At 33.2% G+C, this 18,714-nt stretch overlaps 1 long non-coding RNA gene across 1 annotated transcript in view; it reads left to right on the forward strand.

The window, feature by feature from the left end:
- LOC110475296 (uncharacterized) overlaps window positions 1-12,402 on the forward strand; it is a 170,957-nt gene extending 158,555 nt beyond the window's left edge. Inside the window, exons 2-4 of the long non-coding RNA XR_013340157.1 lie at window positions 9,540-9,611; window positions 10,357-10,456; window positions 12,182-12,402. This is a non-coding gene — a long non-coding RNA (uncharacterized LOC110475296). The remainder of the gene's footprint in view (window positions 1-9,539; window positions 9,612-10,356; window positions 10,457-12,181) is intronic.
- The last annotated feature ends 6,312 nt before the right edge of the window (window positions 12,403-18,714 follow it).

Here is an 18,714-nt window from a genome sequence, read left to right on the forward strand (position 1 = left end):
ATATAAATAAAATAAACTGTTGTTAAAAACTACTATTAAAATTTGTAGATACTCAGGATCTTCAAGTTGAAATGTTTACACAGAACCTTTAGAGCAAAACTTTTTGATCTCAGACTGAAACATAAGCTTTGATTCTAAACAGCGTTTTTTTCCACCCATGTTTCAGGGCCGAAAAATGTGCATATGTCCTTTTGTAAACTTAGTCCTTCACATTCAAAAGCTACAGTCCCACAAATAGCAGCTGTATGTGCTAATTTTGTCTTCCGAAAATAAAGCTGACTAAATACCTCCAGAGTATTACTGAGATTTAGTGATCTTCAAAAGTTTTTCCCCTGTATCTTTAATTCAGACACATACACATCAATGTAAATTTGTGGTTTAATTCCGTCGTGAATTTGGCCTGAAATATAGATTAGCAAAATTGGAAACAGCTGTGTAAGAAACTACTTTCCTCTTCCATTTATAGTATTGTATCCCAATATAAACTCCATCATTTTAATATAAAGTGATACCCCCCACTCTGCTCATCCAGATGTTTATGGATTTTTCACATAATCTTCAGTGAAATTGCCAAAATCAACAAAAAGTCTTAACATGTAAATTCAACATATTGTTTCATGTTCATTATGGCCTTTTCTGCCACAGTGCCAATCCTCATTAGATTTCAGATTTGCTTTGGTTAACACTGATACAGAAAAGAACTCTGACTCATCGTCCCATTGTGGGCTGGGTTCTTATTTAATTCATTTTTGTCTGATTCATGAACTGTTGAAATTCTAAAAATGGTTCATGAATTGCTTGGGAGATGAGAAAATTAATAATAATGATCCAATTTACTGTACATTGAACTGAACTGATTATCATGCAACATACCGACAGACTTTTTTATGGCAAATGAGTCCTATATACAGAGGTTTTGTTTCCCTTCATACTGGACATGTCATTATATTGTAAAATAATCATTAAGCTCTTAGGCCAAGATCCAGCAAAGTGCTTAAGCTCTTGCTTAATTATAAGTTTATGCAAACTCCAAAGCAAAGCTACAGAAGAGTTAAATTATATTCTTTATTATAATTGTGACAAACTTAAAAGATACATATGTGCTTAAGCATTTTGGTGCATCTTTTGTAATGAGTGGTACCATACAAATTCATAATGTAATGATTTTTAGTAGTCTATTTTCACAATTTATATATGGAAATATATTTTTAAATGTCTGTAGCATACCCCCTGGTACATCAGGGTGGTACATTCACCTCCAGCTGATCACAACAAAATAATTGCTAATTATTGTATGGGAAATAGTTTTAGAAATTTTGACTTATGTAAAATCCTGAATTAAATGCTGAGGGACACTGAAGGTTTTATGGCACTAAACCAAAGTTCAAAAGAATCAACTAGGCTGATCAGGAAACTAATATGGAATTTCTAAGAATCAGGTTATGTAATGAACATTATATGTCTACCAGACATATATCAATGATATGTCTACAAGAAATTAATAATAAATTTCTAAGAACAAGGATATATCATAAACACTGTTCTTTTCCATCACTTAGTCACTTTATAAGTCAGGTTTGCCTGGATGTTTTCCTAAGAGGTCATTATGCAGAGACTAGATAAATATTAACAAGGCTCACAAAACTGTAACATGAGAAAACCACCAAGAGCAGTGACGAAAACATTTTACTGTAACTCCAAGTGCATGAAATATAGGACCTCACCACTGCAGTTTGGCTATTTTTGCACCAGGTAGTACATCTGATGTGGAACCTACTCCTAACACAGAAAGCTGAGTATTATTGAGGTATTGCTAAATTGGACCATCAGTGGGATTTATCTTGGGCATGAGGGATTGTCAAGCATTCACGAAGCTCAGGACAGATATTTCCTTCATTGTGCAGACGGAAACACAGGGAGTTTTGCTCCTGTAATTCTAAAGTATTTAGTCATATGTAATTCATAAAACGAGTTTCCTCAAAGGCAATGTTGCCTAACACAGTAGAATGCAGCGGGTTCCACCTGACAGAGGCTCTCAGGGAGGAAGCTTGGCTTATCCTGTGGCACAGAACACACCTTAAGGGTCTGATTGACCTTTACAGGGAAAGCTGGGTTGTGACATATGATCCAGAATCTTACCTTTTCCATTTTCAGAGGAACTGCATTGCTAAGTCTAAATGTCCAATTTGAAGACTTAGATCTCACTTCAAATTTGAGAGAAGTGAGATAAAAGTTGTCAGAGATTAGCATAAAAATTTCAGAAAACAATAATTGAAACCAGAATTCCTACGCTGCTTCTGAAGATTGATATCCCATGACAATGAGCTTTGATAAATCACTATAGCTGAGGATCTATTCTTATGCTCTTTACAGAGTGTGTGTAATAAATCAATATACTGACAGATTTAAGAAAACCTCTCATTCTGCCTTCATTGCAGAGATATCTTTGCGATACAGTTAAATCTTTTTTCAGTACTTGAAGCCTTCCACTGAGTGATGTGTACAGAACATTGCTTCCTTCCTCAGTAACACAAATATTCAGAGAAAGTGTATTGTTCTCTGTTCAGTTTTATCTAAAATTTTTCTTTTTGTGACAGCCAAACCAATCACTTCAAGTGCTTTCAGAGTTGTGTGTTAACACCTCATGGACTTAGCAAACCACACAGTGAAGACATGGTCTCTTACACCAAAGAATAAATAAGAATTGCAGGAAATTAATTTGCTCAGTTCTTTTTCCACACATTCGTGCAAAATAAGGAAACTTTTTCTTTCATTCACTTAGGACTACTCACATTTTCTTTTTTTCTTTTTTTTTTTTCTTTTTTTTTTGCATGTGTTTGCATCACAACTGCTTGGGTACAGCATAGCATTATTGGGAGAACCTAATAAAAAAAAAATTATAAATATAAAGCAGAAAAATCCTCATGGGCTTCCCTTTCTTCCCAACAATGAGGTAGGCATTAGTAAATTTAAACTGCATTCCTTCAGCACTCCTCAATAGACCATTATTTAAAAAATAAAACGAAGCACAGGAAAAGCTAGAATTAAACTCTGTATATTTTTTCATAGTCTCTTTCAAAAAGAGGCAGAAGAGAGTGCATTTGATTATTTGAATTAAAGTATTTTGAAAGCAGACTGACTCATAGAACTGCTAGTCAGTTGGGCATATTTCTTGACACAAACTGACCATTTTCTGAAGGATGTGAAAAACTTCTTGCAGAAGAAAGAAAAAATAAGTATTCTTTGCAATGCTTTAATAGAGAGAGAACTAGGTAATTTCAAAAGACAAAATATACATGATAACAAAATGCTGTTCTGCTAGACAAATTATTAAATTCCTTATCTCTTTCTTTGTGAACACAGTTACAATGCAAAAACAGTCTCACCAAATTGATCCAATATTTTGATAATAAAAAGTATTCAATTATTTGCTTATATCTTATAACAACTGAACTGAAACTTATCCATTTTGGAAGTGGAGAGAGATCTGCAAGTATATGAGATGTACATGAATATCTGACTATCTCTTTCCAATGCCTTTGTGCATGCAACTCAACCATCTGTGTACATGCACAATTACCCATTATATTCATTATATCACACGAGTAAGTATATTTTCACTTACTTGGGTCTTTCTCACACCTAAATGTTCTTCTTCAAGTATTGCCAACCTTTCTTGATAATTAAAGGCAAAGAAAAATTCTAAGTAGAATTCTTATGGCAATTATTTAAAGAAAGTTCAGATAAGAAAGTTGATAGATCATTTTTTCAACAAAAATAGCTCTATTCTATAGAAAAATAGCTATAATTTTTCAGGCACTAAAACATTTTTCCATTAAGAATTCTTCCACAGCCACTCAATTTCTCAGGGGATTTTTTTGCAAATTCTTTTTAGAATGTTTTAATGATTTCATTTGAATACTTCCATACTTGACTCCAGCCATCAGATCAAATTGGATCTGCAATTTTTCAGGCCAGAAGTTCACTATTATGTACATCACCAATTATTTTTTTCATGGTGATGACAGCTATACTGATCATTGGATGTAGTGAACAGCAGTTATTATAGTTCCATATGACATTATCTTCCCTCTGTAAATCTAAGCAGGTTTGGGATAGGTAGGCAGAGCAGGGGACTAGACAGATGTCTGCAGCTAACTTACCCATAGTAGTTCAAAGACTGGTATCAATTCTTCTAGCTGGCACTCTATTCTCCACACCAAGAACCACATCTATAGAAAATTATTCAGAACCACACCAAAAAATTGTAGACCTTGAAAGTTTCATTATAATTTCTTGTCTTTATCTCTTTGTTGACCACAAGACTTTCCAGCTCCCAATATACTGTCAAAAACCAGAGTTGTTCTTTGTCAATGACTGCTTAACAATGAGAAATACAGACCATATAAAACAAAAACAAGTATATGGGCTTTTGTAATTTGTGTTATTTTAATTTAAGCCTCTTGATTTATTTAAGCACAGAAAAGAAGACTTATCAGAGAAATGCTACGTTATTTTTTCCCATCAGCATTTATCAAGAATTTAGAAAAATTCTACACAAAGTCTTCAGAGGCATATTTACTTATAAATGGAGAGAACAAATTAATTTAAAATAAGACAAATTAATTAAGGTATGAGTTAGGCACTCTCTAAAGAGGACTCCAAATCAAAGCTTTAGACCTAGGTGCATTTGTTTTCCTTTTTTCTTTTTTGTTTTTCCTTTTAATCTGTTGTAGAACTTCCACAGTTTAAAAAATATTCTTAATGACTCCAGTGTCCTTAGGCAATATTACATTTGGACTCTTTTTTTTTTCTTTATAGAAATATAATATTTAGAGCAAGCACACTTGATAAGTTAGAACTTTCTAGGATGCACACATAAGAATACACTACACAGAAGGTACTGTATTCTGTGCTGTATATTTCCACAATAGTATCTAATATTCCATGAAATAAAATGATTGCACTGAGTTTTCAAAGCTTAAACATGCCAAAGAGCACAGGGATTTTAAATAATGTTATAAAATAGCAAATATACTAAACTTATTTACCAGGTTTTGACTGTGATAACTAGCATAAGCAATGCAACAGAATAATCCCATTTTTATGAGTCTCATTCTACTTTTCAATGCAGTATGTCAGTACAACATAAAAAGCTATTTGAATAACCAAATGAAAGCCTACAACTTGCATTAAATCCATCTTAGATGACACTCTGAAAGACTAGGGTATTCATTAAATGCAATGTACTTCAACCACATTATAGAAAAACCCTTGGAGGACCAGAGAGAACTGCACACAATGATAATTATAGTGGGTTTTTTGTAGCTGAAACTAAGGTGTAATGAGTGTCCTTACTCTAATCCTAACAACAGAACATAAATTCTTATGGCAAAAATAAACATAAATCTGGGGTTTTCAGAAGTGTGATCACTGAAAGGGAAAAAATGGAGATTTTGTAATGGAAGAAGTTATAAAATAGACATCAGCAGAATAATGCTGCAAGTAGGGTTTCTTTTCACTATTTATATGTACTCAAAAATGCCCCAAATTTTTAAAAACTTTTGAAATTGATAAAGGAGAATAGCTTATCAATGTACAAGTAACTGAAGGGTAGGTGTCAAGAAGACCAGGCCAGACTCATGTCAGTGACAGACAAAAGGCAACAGCACAAACTGAGACATAGGAATCTGGATATGAGGAAAAATTCTTCATTTTGCAGCTGACAGAACACTGGAGCAGACTGTCCAGTGAGGTTCTGTCATTTTCTCTGGAGATATTCAAAACCTACCTAGACATGGCCCTGTGCAACCTGCTGAACCTGACTTTTTCGGACTAGATCATCTTCAGAGGTCCCTCCCAATGCCAATCATTTTCTGATTATGTGTTTCTCTAGAAAAAGTTCCTTTTGAATTGAAAAGATGACTCTGGTACCTGATGGCAAGCTTACAATGGCAAAGGGAAGCTCCACAGTGATATTAAGCTTTCATACTTCTACCATACTTGAAATGTTTAAAATACAATACTGCATATGAAATATCATATCTTCCAAGAATATATCCTCAATTAATCACTCCAAAAATATATATACTGAAACAAGAGGTAGACACAGTGCTGTACTTTAGGTTTTTTTCCTTGAAATGAAGATTATTAATCTATGCTTTACTTTAAATTGGACCTAAAGTAGTTCTATTTTAAGGATTTTAGATTAACTTCAAAAGATTATGGATAATTACAATTTTATCCAATGCAAGGATAATTTATTCTTAAAATGAAATATTTAAATATGCATAAAGCTGAAAAAATTTCAGCTGAAATCTCAGGTCAAATTTGCAGAGGCTTATGGCCACACAGGAATTATTACTGAATATAATGAAGCCTGGAATCATAACTAAAATGTAGATTGGTTACTGATGATTTGCCTAGTTATTTTTAAAATGTTACAAGGTTGAAATTATTAATTAGAATATAATTAGTAACTGTATTACTACCAACCTTTGCTTTATAACTTGGAATCAATAATGAATATTAACTATTGAACATTCATTATTTAATTAATCATCCTTCTATAATATTTGCAATTCCCTTTTGACAAAATACATGAAGATAAAGCATTTCTTTTGGAGACACTACAATGACACTAGTCAAAAGATTTTTGATGGATGTTTTGTTTGTTTTGTTTAGATATTTAAACAATGGATCTGATTATGACAATCTGACAACTTTGAGAATAAAACTACCCTTTAGCTCAAGTTCTGATAAACTATCTCAAGCCAAAGGACTGTTTTTTAACTTCTCCTAAAATATTTCTGAACCCATACTTTAGAGGCATCTTTACCTACTGAGCTACCATATACTGAATATGTATATGTTAAATGAATATGCATATGTTATTATCATATAGTTCAGTATAACCATGCTGAACTCACATAAAAGTTAAACTTTTTTAAAGCGAACTTTCTCACATTGCACCTTAATGTTTCATCTGCTTAAGCATGGGTTCATATTGGATTCACTAAATATTGCTGTAGTCTTACTAAAACGATAAACAAAGAGACAGCAATTCAGAGGACATGTCCTTTTATCTCTTTATAAATATAATCTACTGTCTTCTGACCTAACTAGAAGAAAACCTAGAAGTTCCTCTAAGAAAAAGCAAGTTTCAAGTAGTAACTGGTTGAACTGCATTATATATCAGGAAAGAGTTGCTATTTACTGAGCCTGCCCATGTAATTTAGGGAGAATGACAGGTAAATGCCCCACATTACTTATATCTCAAGTCAGTCTTTCCTTAACAGACAATTTTAAGAGTGAGACACTCTATTTTCAGAGGAAATATGACCTTTTAAAATTACTTGTTTTCCTTTTAAAAAATACGTGTTGTCTGATTATTGTTTATGATATTAAGAAATTATGATAACCCTTAGTAAATCCTCCTTTTTGTTCAGATAGAGATGTTATTTTTAAATTCTTCTTCAAAACACATCTGCCTAGGGAAAGTTAGACCCAAAATCTTAAACTCAGCAGCAGTGTTAATACATTCCACAGATTTTATTGGGTAGATCTTACTTTATTTTATATGCTCATGATCCTAGTTGCTGCTGAACATGGATATCTTCTACATGACAAGAAAAATATGTACAAAAATTCTGTAAACTACAATGTCAGCTCCATAAAAATAATTTTAAATCCAAATCTGCAGTTCTAGAGGTAAAGTTTGAAACACATGGAGAATAAAAGCATTCTTAACTCTCAAAATGACAACTTTTACCTAAATCATATCAAATCTGTGACAAGACACAAACTGCTGAGCTTTTTGACAGCTCACTACTTTAAAGAAGCATATAAGTAGCAATAAAAAGGCTTTTAAAAATAATTTAAGGCTAACTGTAGCATTGTTTTGTTATTCAAACATTTAAAATCCTGCATAAATCAAAGATATGATACATAGTTAATTTATAAGTTCCCACTGAACTCCTGAAAATATTTTGTTTCACTGCCTCAGTGTTTGCAGTCATAAACGCATCTTGATACTGACACAATAGCACATCTTGAATATTTCCTTATAGCTGTGCGGCCCCCAGCATACTAAGGACATGGACCTGATGGAGAAAGTCAAGAGAAGGGCCCTGAAATGATCACAGGGAAGACACAGAGAGGGACCCAGATGCACCTTATGGCAGCTATCCAGTACTTAAAGCTGGAGAGGGACTTTTTATTGGGGCTCGTTGTGATAGGACATGGGGGAACGGCTTTAAGGTGAGAAAGGAAGATTTCCTAGGGAAGCTGTGGCTGCCCCATCCCTGGGAGTGTTCAAGGTCAGGTTGGACAGGGCTCTGAGCAATCTGCTCTAGCAGAAGATGGCCCTGCCCAGGGCAGGGGATTGGAACTGGAAGACATTTAAGTTCCAACACAAACCAGTCTATGATTCTATCACATAAAGCAATATGAAATCAGAAACATCCTTGATATACAATACCAGATACATACCAAATAACCTATTAATGTAGTTAACACACAACCCATATTCCTACTGATTGTCAAGCTGTTTTTATTCAGCCATTATTTACTAAACTTGACAAAGAAAGAGAACACAATGTTTATTTCTAATAGCAAGCTGGAGAGAATTGGAACAATTCTGAAGGTCAAATTTAGAATTCAAAGGGATCATAATGAACTGCAAAGAAAAATAAAAAAAATGTAATAACTTCTATATCTTCATTATCCCTACTTGAGGAAGAAAAACAACTAAGATATAAATGGAAAAAATACAAGAATGGAAAACTATTGATTAATATTGTGACAAAGCACCATGAAAATAACAGGAAGTATTTTTCACTGAAAATAAAAGTGCAAAGTAAAGTGAAAAGTTATTATAAAGGTATCTAAGCAAATCTTTCATGTCAGTTTATGTTTTTTCTACAAGAAACATTCACAACATGATGTCATAGGAAACCAGTGTCACTCATCACATTGATAAATGACCCCTTAGCTAAGTTTTATTTTCATGTCAATGGGATCAATAATCAGGCCACAGATAATGGCCTTATATGGGTAATTTCTTAAGACCTTGTAGGTAAAGTGATGCAATTTGAAAATTTCCAACTATTATTTTAACGCAATACCAGGAAAATAAGTCAACATGTAGATTTGAATTGAATAAATTTAGTTGAATTTTGAACAAAACTTTTAAGATACAGAAGATAGAAAACAACATTCAATATCCACTGCAATTTCTGGTACCAACCACTGCACTTTTTTATCAGTTTATCACATTTTTTTTAGCTGAAAGATAAATCTACATTTTCCCATCCAGTCTGCCGAATAAAGTTTGTATAATTAGACACTAAAGGTGAAAAATAATAAATCTAAATTACTCATGCCAGCTTTACTTTATGTATGTCAAAGTCATTTGATGACAAACATGAAGATAAAATAATATATGAAACTTGTTATGCCACTTGAAGCATATCTGTGTGATATTTATCTCCATGATTCTTGCACTTGGATCTATCCTTTTCCTCCTGCTTTGTTCGCAGACAGTGTCAAGAAACTGGCAGGACCCTACAGCTTTATGAAGTGGAGAGACAGGATGCTGTGACACAAGACCAGTGAGTAATATTGATGAGAATGTTTTCAGTACCAAGGCACCTCAGAAAGACCAAGCTTACATCACCAGATTTAATCTAAATGACCAGTATATCCTGATTCCATACATTTGGAAAATACAATCCCTTACACTTTACTGTGTTTCAAATATTAAAGATTAAAAAATGGTGTTACATTCGATATGGAGGGGGAGATACAGTACAGTTAATGAGCTGATTTGAAGAGACTCGGAGCAATCATCATCTGAAAGCATTTATATGAAGCATATGGTCATGATTTTGGTCCATTTTGGTCCATGATTTTACTTGGAAAGATAAAAACTCAAAGAGATAAAATAAGGTTATCCATTATTTTCTTTTTAAAAATCCACGTAGTACGTGCTATCTCACAAGATAAATTTTAATGTAATGTGCAATTCTGCCCCAAAATTGGAAGGGGCAGGAAGATGAATGAATACAAAAACTCAAATTATCATTGCCTAATATAAAGCTTAGGAATGCAGACTATCTATCCCTGCTTGTTAAATGCTGTAATTGTTGTTTACTCGTTTTGTTGCTTAGCTTGTTTGTTTTTATTGATTTTGTTGTTGAGTATTTTGCTGCATTTTATGCCTATTGTGGTTTGAGTTTATTGTGCATTTTAATGCAAATGTGTTTATAAGAAGTATATTTGTATTACCGTGTGGGTTTTTCTGTCTTGCCTTTTTTTCTCAACAACTTTCATCTGAAATCTACCATGCTGCCAAAGGACCTCGTAGCACACTTGGCTAAGTGACAAGACTGTACTTACTGATGAACATACTTCACTGCATCTAAATAATCTACAGGTACAGAAGGATTATGAAAATGTAAGTCAGAACAGGTTCTAGGAACATTAACATTAATGTTCATGGATAGTAAGCATTTCACATAGATTCAGGAAAGTGCTGACAATAATCAGAGAGAATCAACAGAATCTGACCCTCTGTAATCTTAAATCCTGTTCCTGAAAAGTTCTTAGTGATGACAAATCTCTGCATTCATGCTGAATCTGGCAGACTTAGTTCTTTGAAAGACAAAGAATCTGGCAATTTAGCCTAACCTATTTTTGTCTGTCATGTAAAACTATGCCAAACTCTTCTCTGCTGGTTTACTTCAAGCATCTACCCTCTTAGTAAGTGTCCTATATGGATTTTTAGAAGAACACAAAGAGTTAATTTCCCTTTTCTCTGTGCAGTTTCCAAAATATTAACTTGAACATGTCTATGAAGGCACTGCCTTGAAGATAGATAACATATTTCAAAGTCCTTTGGAAACATGCTATAATGGACATTTTAAAAATAATTGGGAGTCATATTGCCAACATAAAACAAGACAAATATAGATTTTTTTTGGCAGATCTACATGCATATATCTTCTGAGAGCTATTTGAAAAGTGGAAGTATTACCTTAAAGCCATTTGTCAATCTAAACACAGCCAACAAGCCTGTATCCACAAAGAATTAAGCATCAACCGAGACTTCAATATTTTTGCCAAAAACTCACTGCTTGTCTTGTGGTCTCAAGGTATTATAACAGAAATATTAATAAAATTAAAGCAGTTCTGAATTCCATATTGATCTTGGATAGGGAGAAAATGGAACAACAGAAATAGTTTTCAAGAATTTTACATTACTAAATTAAAAAAAACCTCAGTATTTCCCACATTCTCACAGAAAAATTAATTGGTTTTAATTCTTGATTCTCTCAATGCTTTCCTTGATAAGTCATGTAAAAATGTCAATAACTGTAAAAATGTCACCCACTATAGTTACACCTAAGAAAATATTTTGGCCTATGAAATGAGAAGACTATACCATTTAATAGTGCATATTAGACAGGACTGGGAAGTTTCCTCTGCCAAGCATATGTTTGAGAAAGTATAATACTATTTTCTAACCAATATAGTGGATAAATGCAAATCTTTTTAAGTTTTAGAATGCAATTTAATTTAGAGTTTACCTCAAAGAACTTTTTTTCAATGATCTGTTAAGGGTTGGTGTTTGCAGAACCGTAGTAGCTTGGCACTAATAATTTAGCTGCGGTCATCATTGGCTCTTTTCTTTCCCTCTCCCTTTCCCCAGGGAGATAGGTGCAAACCCTGAAATCACCTTTTCTATGAAATGCATCCTTTACATTGAGACAGGAGTTCTATCACAGGTTCTTACCTACATTTTTGTGTTGTACCACTGGGTTGATGAAACATGCTTCTGCTAGAACCTGGATGAAGTTCATTAACTCATTTATTAAAAGCCATGCACAAGGAGAAGAATGGGTACTGTGTACTAAATTCACTGTTGGCATCCTTAGTTACAATAAGGTAAAACCAAAATTAATTTTTAATATAATGACAACAAATCCAGTCCCTGTGGTTTCCTGTTTTGTTTTGTAGACTGTGTGATCATTCTTAAAAAGGTGTAGTCTCATTTAAATTTATGTGCTAAATACCTGCTATCAACTACACAGTATTTTAAAGTTTTATATTTTTCATAAGTAGATTTCAATACTAAAATCTTTTGCAAATTACCTCTACTTGATTAAATTTTCTCCTGCAGCCTGTCTGTCTCTCCCTGATGTGTCTGACTCAGTAACTGGGGAAGAAGTGTCTTCTATCAATCAATGACAGAAAGTGCTGAATCTGAAAATGCTGACTGAGCACCATGGAGGGCAGTCAGGTTTCTGATAGCAGTCAAGGGAAGTCAAAAAATTTCAATATGAGTGTTAAATGCCTTTTCAAAAGATATTCAAAGATTAATCAGGAAGAAAAAAATCATACTCAATCAAAAGTTCTCAAATAAACTCTTTGATCTGAGATTGGCATTTACAGAACAAAATAAAAGAATTCTATTACCCCAGCTGAACTTTCTCCAAAGACAATGACTAAAATAACAAGGATATGTTTCATGATTTTCTTCTCAATATTGTACATCAAATAGGATTTTAAACGAGAGAGTGAGTAAGTAAATATATTACAACCATTTAAGAGTTCATTCATGGATGAATGTTTATAGCAGCACACAACTTCAGTAATGACTATCTGATATTATAACTAATTTCCTTGAATAACAGCAATGGTATCCATTGCTATGAGACAATGAATAGTATTCACTTTCATTGTCTATTAATTAGTTTATATGTAAAATATATGCAGAGTTTAATTTGCAATAAATATATGCATATGTATAGTAACAGGTTTAATTAGCTGTACATCCTGTCATGAAAGTATAAAATTATCATTCTAAGAAACAGTTGCAATTGTTTACAATTCTGTTTAGGAGGGGCAAATCCTTTCTATTCAACCTCATTATTTTCCAGGTCATTAATGAAGTTTTCATTCTCCATATACAGGAATTAACTATGCAAAATAGCAACTGATGCTAGGAATTGCGCATCTGAATATTGAATTAAGTTTTTATTTTTTAATATTGTTTTCTTTATTTTGAGATCCTTGTTTTCAGGCCATTTTTTGAAAATACTGGCTTTATAAAATATAGGGAGCTCCCCCATCAAAGAAGGATTTGGCAAGACCAAAATTGCACAGGTAGTGCCAACAGAAAAGAGACATGTAGAAGAATAGGAACTGATTTTCTGTAAAGCCAATTGATTTGATAATTGTAGACCATATTGGCAGACAAATTCAAGATGTCATTTAGCAGTGCTTTTTCAAGGTTAATGAATATGCTTGTCTCTGGCTAGTAAGAACAGCATCACTATGGATCACAATTATCTTCTTACAATCATCTGTTGTTTACATTGCACAGAGCAATATGTCATTTCATAGATACTAAACTACCTATTTTATGCTCTGCCCTGCACAAGGGAACTTTTACACGCCCAAGGCAAATGGGCTTCACTGAGTTCCTAACTTGAAAATTCAAAGTTTTTAAACAAAAATTCTGTTTAGGAAGAGAAAGGACCATGGGCCAAAAGCTGGTTAAGAACTCTGAATCTGCACATCCAGAGAAGGCATTTTGCTTTGGTTAGTGTCCCATTCGGGATACTTCCAGTCTTTTATACTGGGACTGTGTAGTTCCAACTGAATAATTTTGCATTGGTGATAGTTTAACTCTATGAATTTAATCACTTGCTTAAATTTTCAATATTAACTTTTAATGAATTAGTTATTTCATTTACATACAGTTCTGATGGAGAAGTTGCTATCAAATGGCAGAGTCTCAAAAACTGGTAAACATTCTGTTATCACATCTACAAGTAACCAGTTATCTTCTTGCCAGTAAAAAAAAAAAAAAAAAAAAGAACAAAAAAAACCATCCAAAACCAACCATATTCCTTGAACAAGAATATTCATCAGCTTGTCACATTTTTTTAGCATATTTGCTCCCAGTATTCTGAGAAATTCATTCATGCTCATAGGAATCATACTTAAAATCAGAAAACCAATTTGTTGGAATTAGAGACATGTTCACTCAGGCTTTCTGCTGAATAGTTTCTAGCATTTTATTTTATAATCACAGGTGTTTAATGTTAATGTGTAAAAAATTAAGATCATAGAATTAGGAACATAAAAGAATGGTCTTACAGACTAGATCTTGCCTTCCAACAAACAGTATCTTTCAAACTCTTCTTTTATTACTTATGACAACATATATCCATTATTGCACTTAAACATTATATATCCATAATATTAAGTTGATCAAGATCAAACTCTTGAATTGATGAGTTTTAAGATATGACAAGATAAGGAACATGGCACTTTGTCCATGACCAGAAAATAAGCTAAATTGTATTCTAAAGGAAATCTAGATATTAACATATTTTCCCTGTTATTACCAAAGCCTTTAATATCTAAGTTTCAAAAAACAACAATAATAGCAAAATCTCATAAAATGTGTACAGTAAAAATGTAGTAATTCACACTGGCTGGAAGTTCCATCATATATTTCTATATTTTCTGATTTTATGCAGTACATAGTGAGCAAATGCAATTAAAAACAAAGTAATGTATCCTAAAATGTACTTTATTAATTTCTTTGAGAAGTATAATTTTGTTAGGATGCTACTTCATATTATGCTTGTAAATGTTCAACAGTGTATTTGGCAAAAGTAGTATAGTCAAAGTAGTGCAAAATGTCATTAAAATACAGTTACAACATCTTAAATCTAAAATGTAAAATAATTTATTTTTAAAAAGTGTGCAGAGGTATGCAGACTCATAAATGATGAATTAAGAAAAATTTGCTTCAGAAAAATAGTAAGATATATATCACCTATGAAAATAATAGCAAAACTCATTTTTCACCTTCCAGTGGGGAGAATTTGTTCATTCAGTTTTAAGAGCAGAGTTTAATCTGTATTTTCTCTAAATGTTCTCAATCTTCCCAACAGAAATGCTATTAATGTAGCTCCTTTTTGCCACTGTGAAACCATTCTTAAAATGAGCACAAATACCTGAGCATACCTGCACCTTGCACCAATCAGCACCAAAACCAGAAGAGTGGCTAAAAAATACTAATAAGTGCTTTTTGGACAGTAAAAATTAAATATCTTTTTCATATCAAGGCTTTTCTGATGCTTGAAGAACAGTGGTCTACAAAAGTTTTCTCAGGCAAGGACGGAAATGCGATTCTTCCCCCTCTCGCAAAATTTATTATTTTCAAGTAGACAATGAGAGAAAACAGAATGGCAGCAAATAAATAAAATTTTTGAAAGTCTTAATGTTTTCAACTTCCCCTCCATAAAATAATGGGTTGTCATTGTTATCCAAAGTACAGAACCTTCCCATTGCAGTGAAGAGATTTTAAGATGAAAGGAGAAATTAGCCTTTTATGTTTATAAAGTGATAAAAATTATTTCTTAAAAAAGTTATTTCAGCATAACTTAGTGATTAATTTTATTTTTTTATTTCCAAATCTTTCCTGGGAAGCAACAAAACTATAGTTGCACTCACCTGAAAAAATACCATCTTAGAACTTTCTAGTGTGCAACTCAAAAAAGTGGCCAAGTTGTGTGGGCAATTGGATCACTCATTCAGTTAGTCTTATCAATGCAAATATAACAAGGTAAAAAACAGGACAGAAAACTGAGCTGAATTTGAATGCATTTTTTTATTACTAACAGAGAATATTTCATATTTACATACCAGTATAGTCTTGTGGAAAAGTGAGAATTGCAATATAATTACCCAGAGGCAAAAGGATGAATGGGCATGTGGTGATGTAAAACTGAAAGGATTTAGTACCTTGGTACTGACAAAGAAGTGCTTGGCTGAAAAAACAAGATCCTCAAAGAAACTTAAATTAATAATATCACTGCATCAGGCTGAAATATTCTTAAAATTTATGGGAGAGCACTTGGGTTCCAGCACTGAAGTCTGGCATAACTTTTTTTCAGTACCTGCAGGCATTAGGCAGTTCATGTTGAACTGTATTCCAGATGTTGTTCTGAAACTTGATGCCAGAAATAGGTCTTGCTTTAGTTCAGAAACCATTTCAATGATTTGTTCAAAGCTCACATGTCAAAAAAAGGCATTTCTTGGTTTGCTGCTTGAACTGTTTTGTCAAAGTACATAGCTATTAAGTCTAGAATCATGCCATTTGAAGACTGTGACTGTGAAAAAAACAGCTATTTACATAAATGTATTCAGCCATTTTTATGCAGTTTCATTTTTAACTGCATTGATTGCTATCAGCTCTGCTAGATTGCTTTCTTCTAGTCCAATTAAGTTCAGAAAAAATCACTGACTAGACTTCCTCAAAGGAACAAAATTATTGATCATCATATTTCAATACTGGCTCACCACATCCATTGTAAGAAACAACTGAAATCTTAACATCTACTTTAGTCTTAAAAGTACTAAATGTGATAAGAAAAATATCATTATCTACAGCTATCACATGACTGGTGCAAACTGTGCATCTGATCCAATTCCCAATAATGTCAATGGCAATGTTTCCATTGATGTCACTGGTACAAGGTCAGTTCCTGCAGGGGAAAGTTATGTCCGTCTGTAATCAGTTGAAAACAAAATGAAGTCAAAATATTACACCCTCCTCTCAGGTGCTGGTGATTAAAGGAAGTTTGTTAAAATATTTCACAAGAGGTAATGGTTTGGGCTTTTTTGCAGTATAACATCCTCCTTCTATCAGTGCCAACATTCTTGAGAAAAGGTAAACTTTGAAAGCAAAAGACTGCAATAATTTGTCATTATGGAACCAGGCAAGACTTCCAGCTGCACTGTCCTGTGCCTAAATGCTAAATGTGTGGTTTAGACCAGAAAGAAACTGGAGGGAATACTGATACTGGAAAGCATGAGAAAACTTGAGTCAGTGCACAGGCCTTACTTAATGAGGAGTTAGGATAGAATACGAACATGTACATTATTAAATTATGAAAGTTCTGAGCACTGGATTTCAAGGAGGAATGTGCTGACTCAAGTAATATGTTACAGTCTTTAGCATTTAGCTCTTTGCAACAAATCCATATTTTATCTAGACATCCTGGTCATATCTAGTCAAAGCAAGAGGGCTTCTTAAAGAGCTTATGAGAAGCTTCACATCTCAAAATTAAAATATTATTTTTATTTCCTAATATAATTATGAGAAATATCAAATTTTCTATTTTGAAAATTTAAAAAAAAACTCCTTTGCAATTGCAAAGGATCTCTACAGACCCTTATTCTTGTTTCCTTCCTTTTAAAATTATGGTCAGAAGAGAGGATGGGCAACTAAAATTCTAGTTTATCTTCAAATATTTGTTCCCATGGGCATCTTTCCCCCCCCCCCCCAAAAAAAAAAAAAAAAAACAACAATGTACCATTTCTTAAAAAAAAATTCAAGCATTGAGGCAAATACTTTTTTTAATCATGTGGGTTTTTTTATTTTGGTTTGTAGGAGTGGGAAAGCAGTCAAATGAGGAAAAAAGAGCAAAACATCCAAAATAAGGAAATGTATAGATGCGGTTCTATGGATCTCAGTTGCCTCTCAGTTTTGCCTTCTGGCAATCTGGTTCGAAGAGTCATACTATTCTTGATCATAGCTTATTTAAGCCCACATTTCCATAAGCTACATAAGTATTGCTTTCACTGAGAATCATTACATCCCTTACAGACCTTACATTCACTTCTTTTTGGCTTACTGCTTTTTCAGAGATTGCAGCAAGGTCTCTGTCTTTCACAAAAACTCCAGACGTGAATTAATTCCCACAAACATTTGTTCAGAAAAAAGTCTGTTCTATTGAAACTGAAAAGCATAGTGCATTTTAGTTGCTCTTATTGTGCAGGTTTGATTAGTAAAGCCATTTTGCCAGCACCTGTCATTCTTGCAAAATTTCAGACCCACTTGTAAGAGTGATGATATATTATATCCTCTTCTATCAAACAGTTGTCCAGCAAGTCAATCAAATATGCAGCAATTCAATGAGAAGAGCTTCAGTTTCAGTCATCTACTGCATTTTCGTTGTTTGGACAAACAGTAAGACATTTCTAGTCATTCAATATGCAGACACGTTATCAAATCCATTATTTTTTTCCAACAGTGAAGAAAATATCCACAAAGGTGAAATCCACAGCAGCAGTAAATTTGACACCATTTTTACGTAATATACTAAACAATACACTGATCAAAGGTGACAGGAAACAATTTCATTATTTTATTGTGCAAACCCTCTTCACTCACAAGAGGTGGGTCAAAGAACTGGTTTGTAACAATGTTCTCGGTTGTTTAAGTAGACCTTCAATAACCTTTCATAGTTATTTCACTTTTATGAAGTGCACGTGTAAATGACATGTAAATGTCTACCAGCTGTCTTCCTAAGCTTAGACTAAACCAGGGAACAGAAGAAGAGAGAAAGAAATAAGTTCATACCTGGCAGCCTCTTACTTGTTAGTGCATGGCTTCACTATACGAAATACTATGTTATTTGTTTATAAGTGAAATGTGTAAGTGGACCTTTCTGTTCAGGAGGAACAATCAGAAGACCAAAAAAACTTACATTAAGTTATTGTACTGGAGGGGGCATTAAAATAAATTATGTAAGTTTCAGTAACATATAGGAGTCATGTCCTTGTTGAATACCCTCCTCTAATAGGAAAAACACCAGCCCCAAAATCCTTGATAAGATGATGCATGGT

This window comes from Lonchura striata, chromosome 6 (genome assembly GCF_046129695.1).
Source record: "Lonchura striata isolate bLonStr1 chromosome 6, bLonStr1.mat, whole genome shotgun sequence".
Taxonomy (NCBI): domain Eukaryota; kingdom Metazoa; phylum Chordata; class Aves; order Passeriformes; family Estrildidae; genus Lonchura; species Lonchura striata.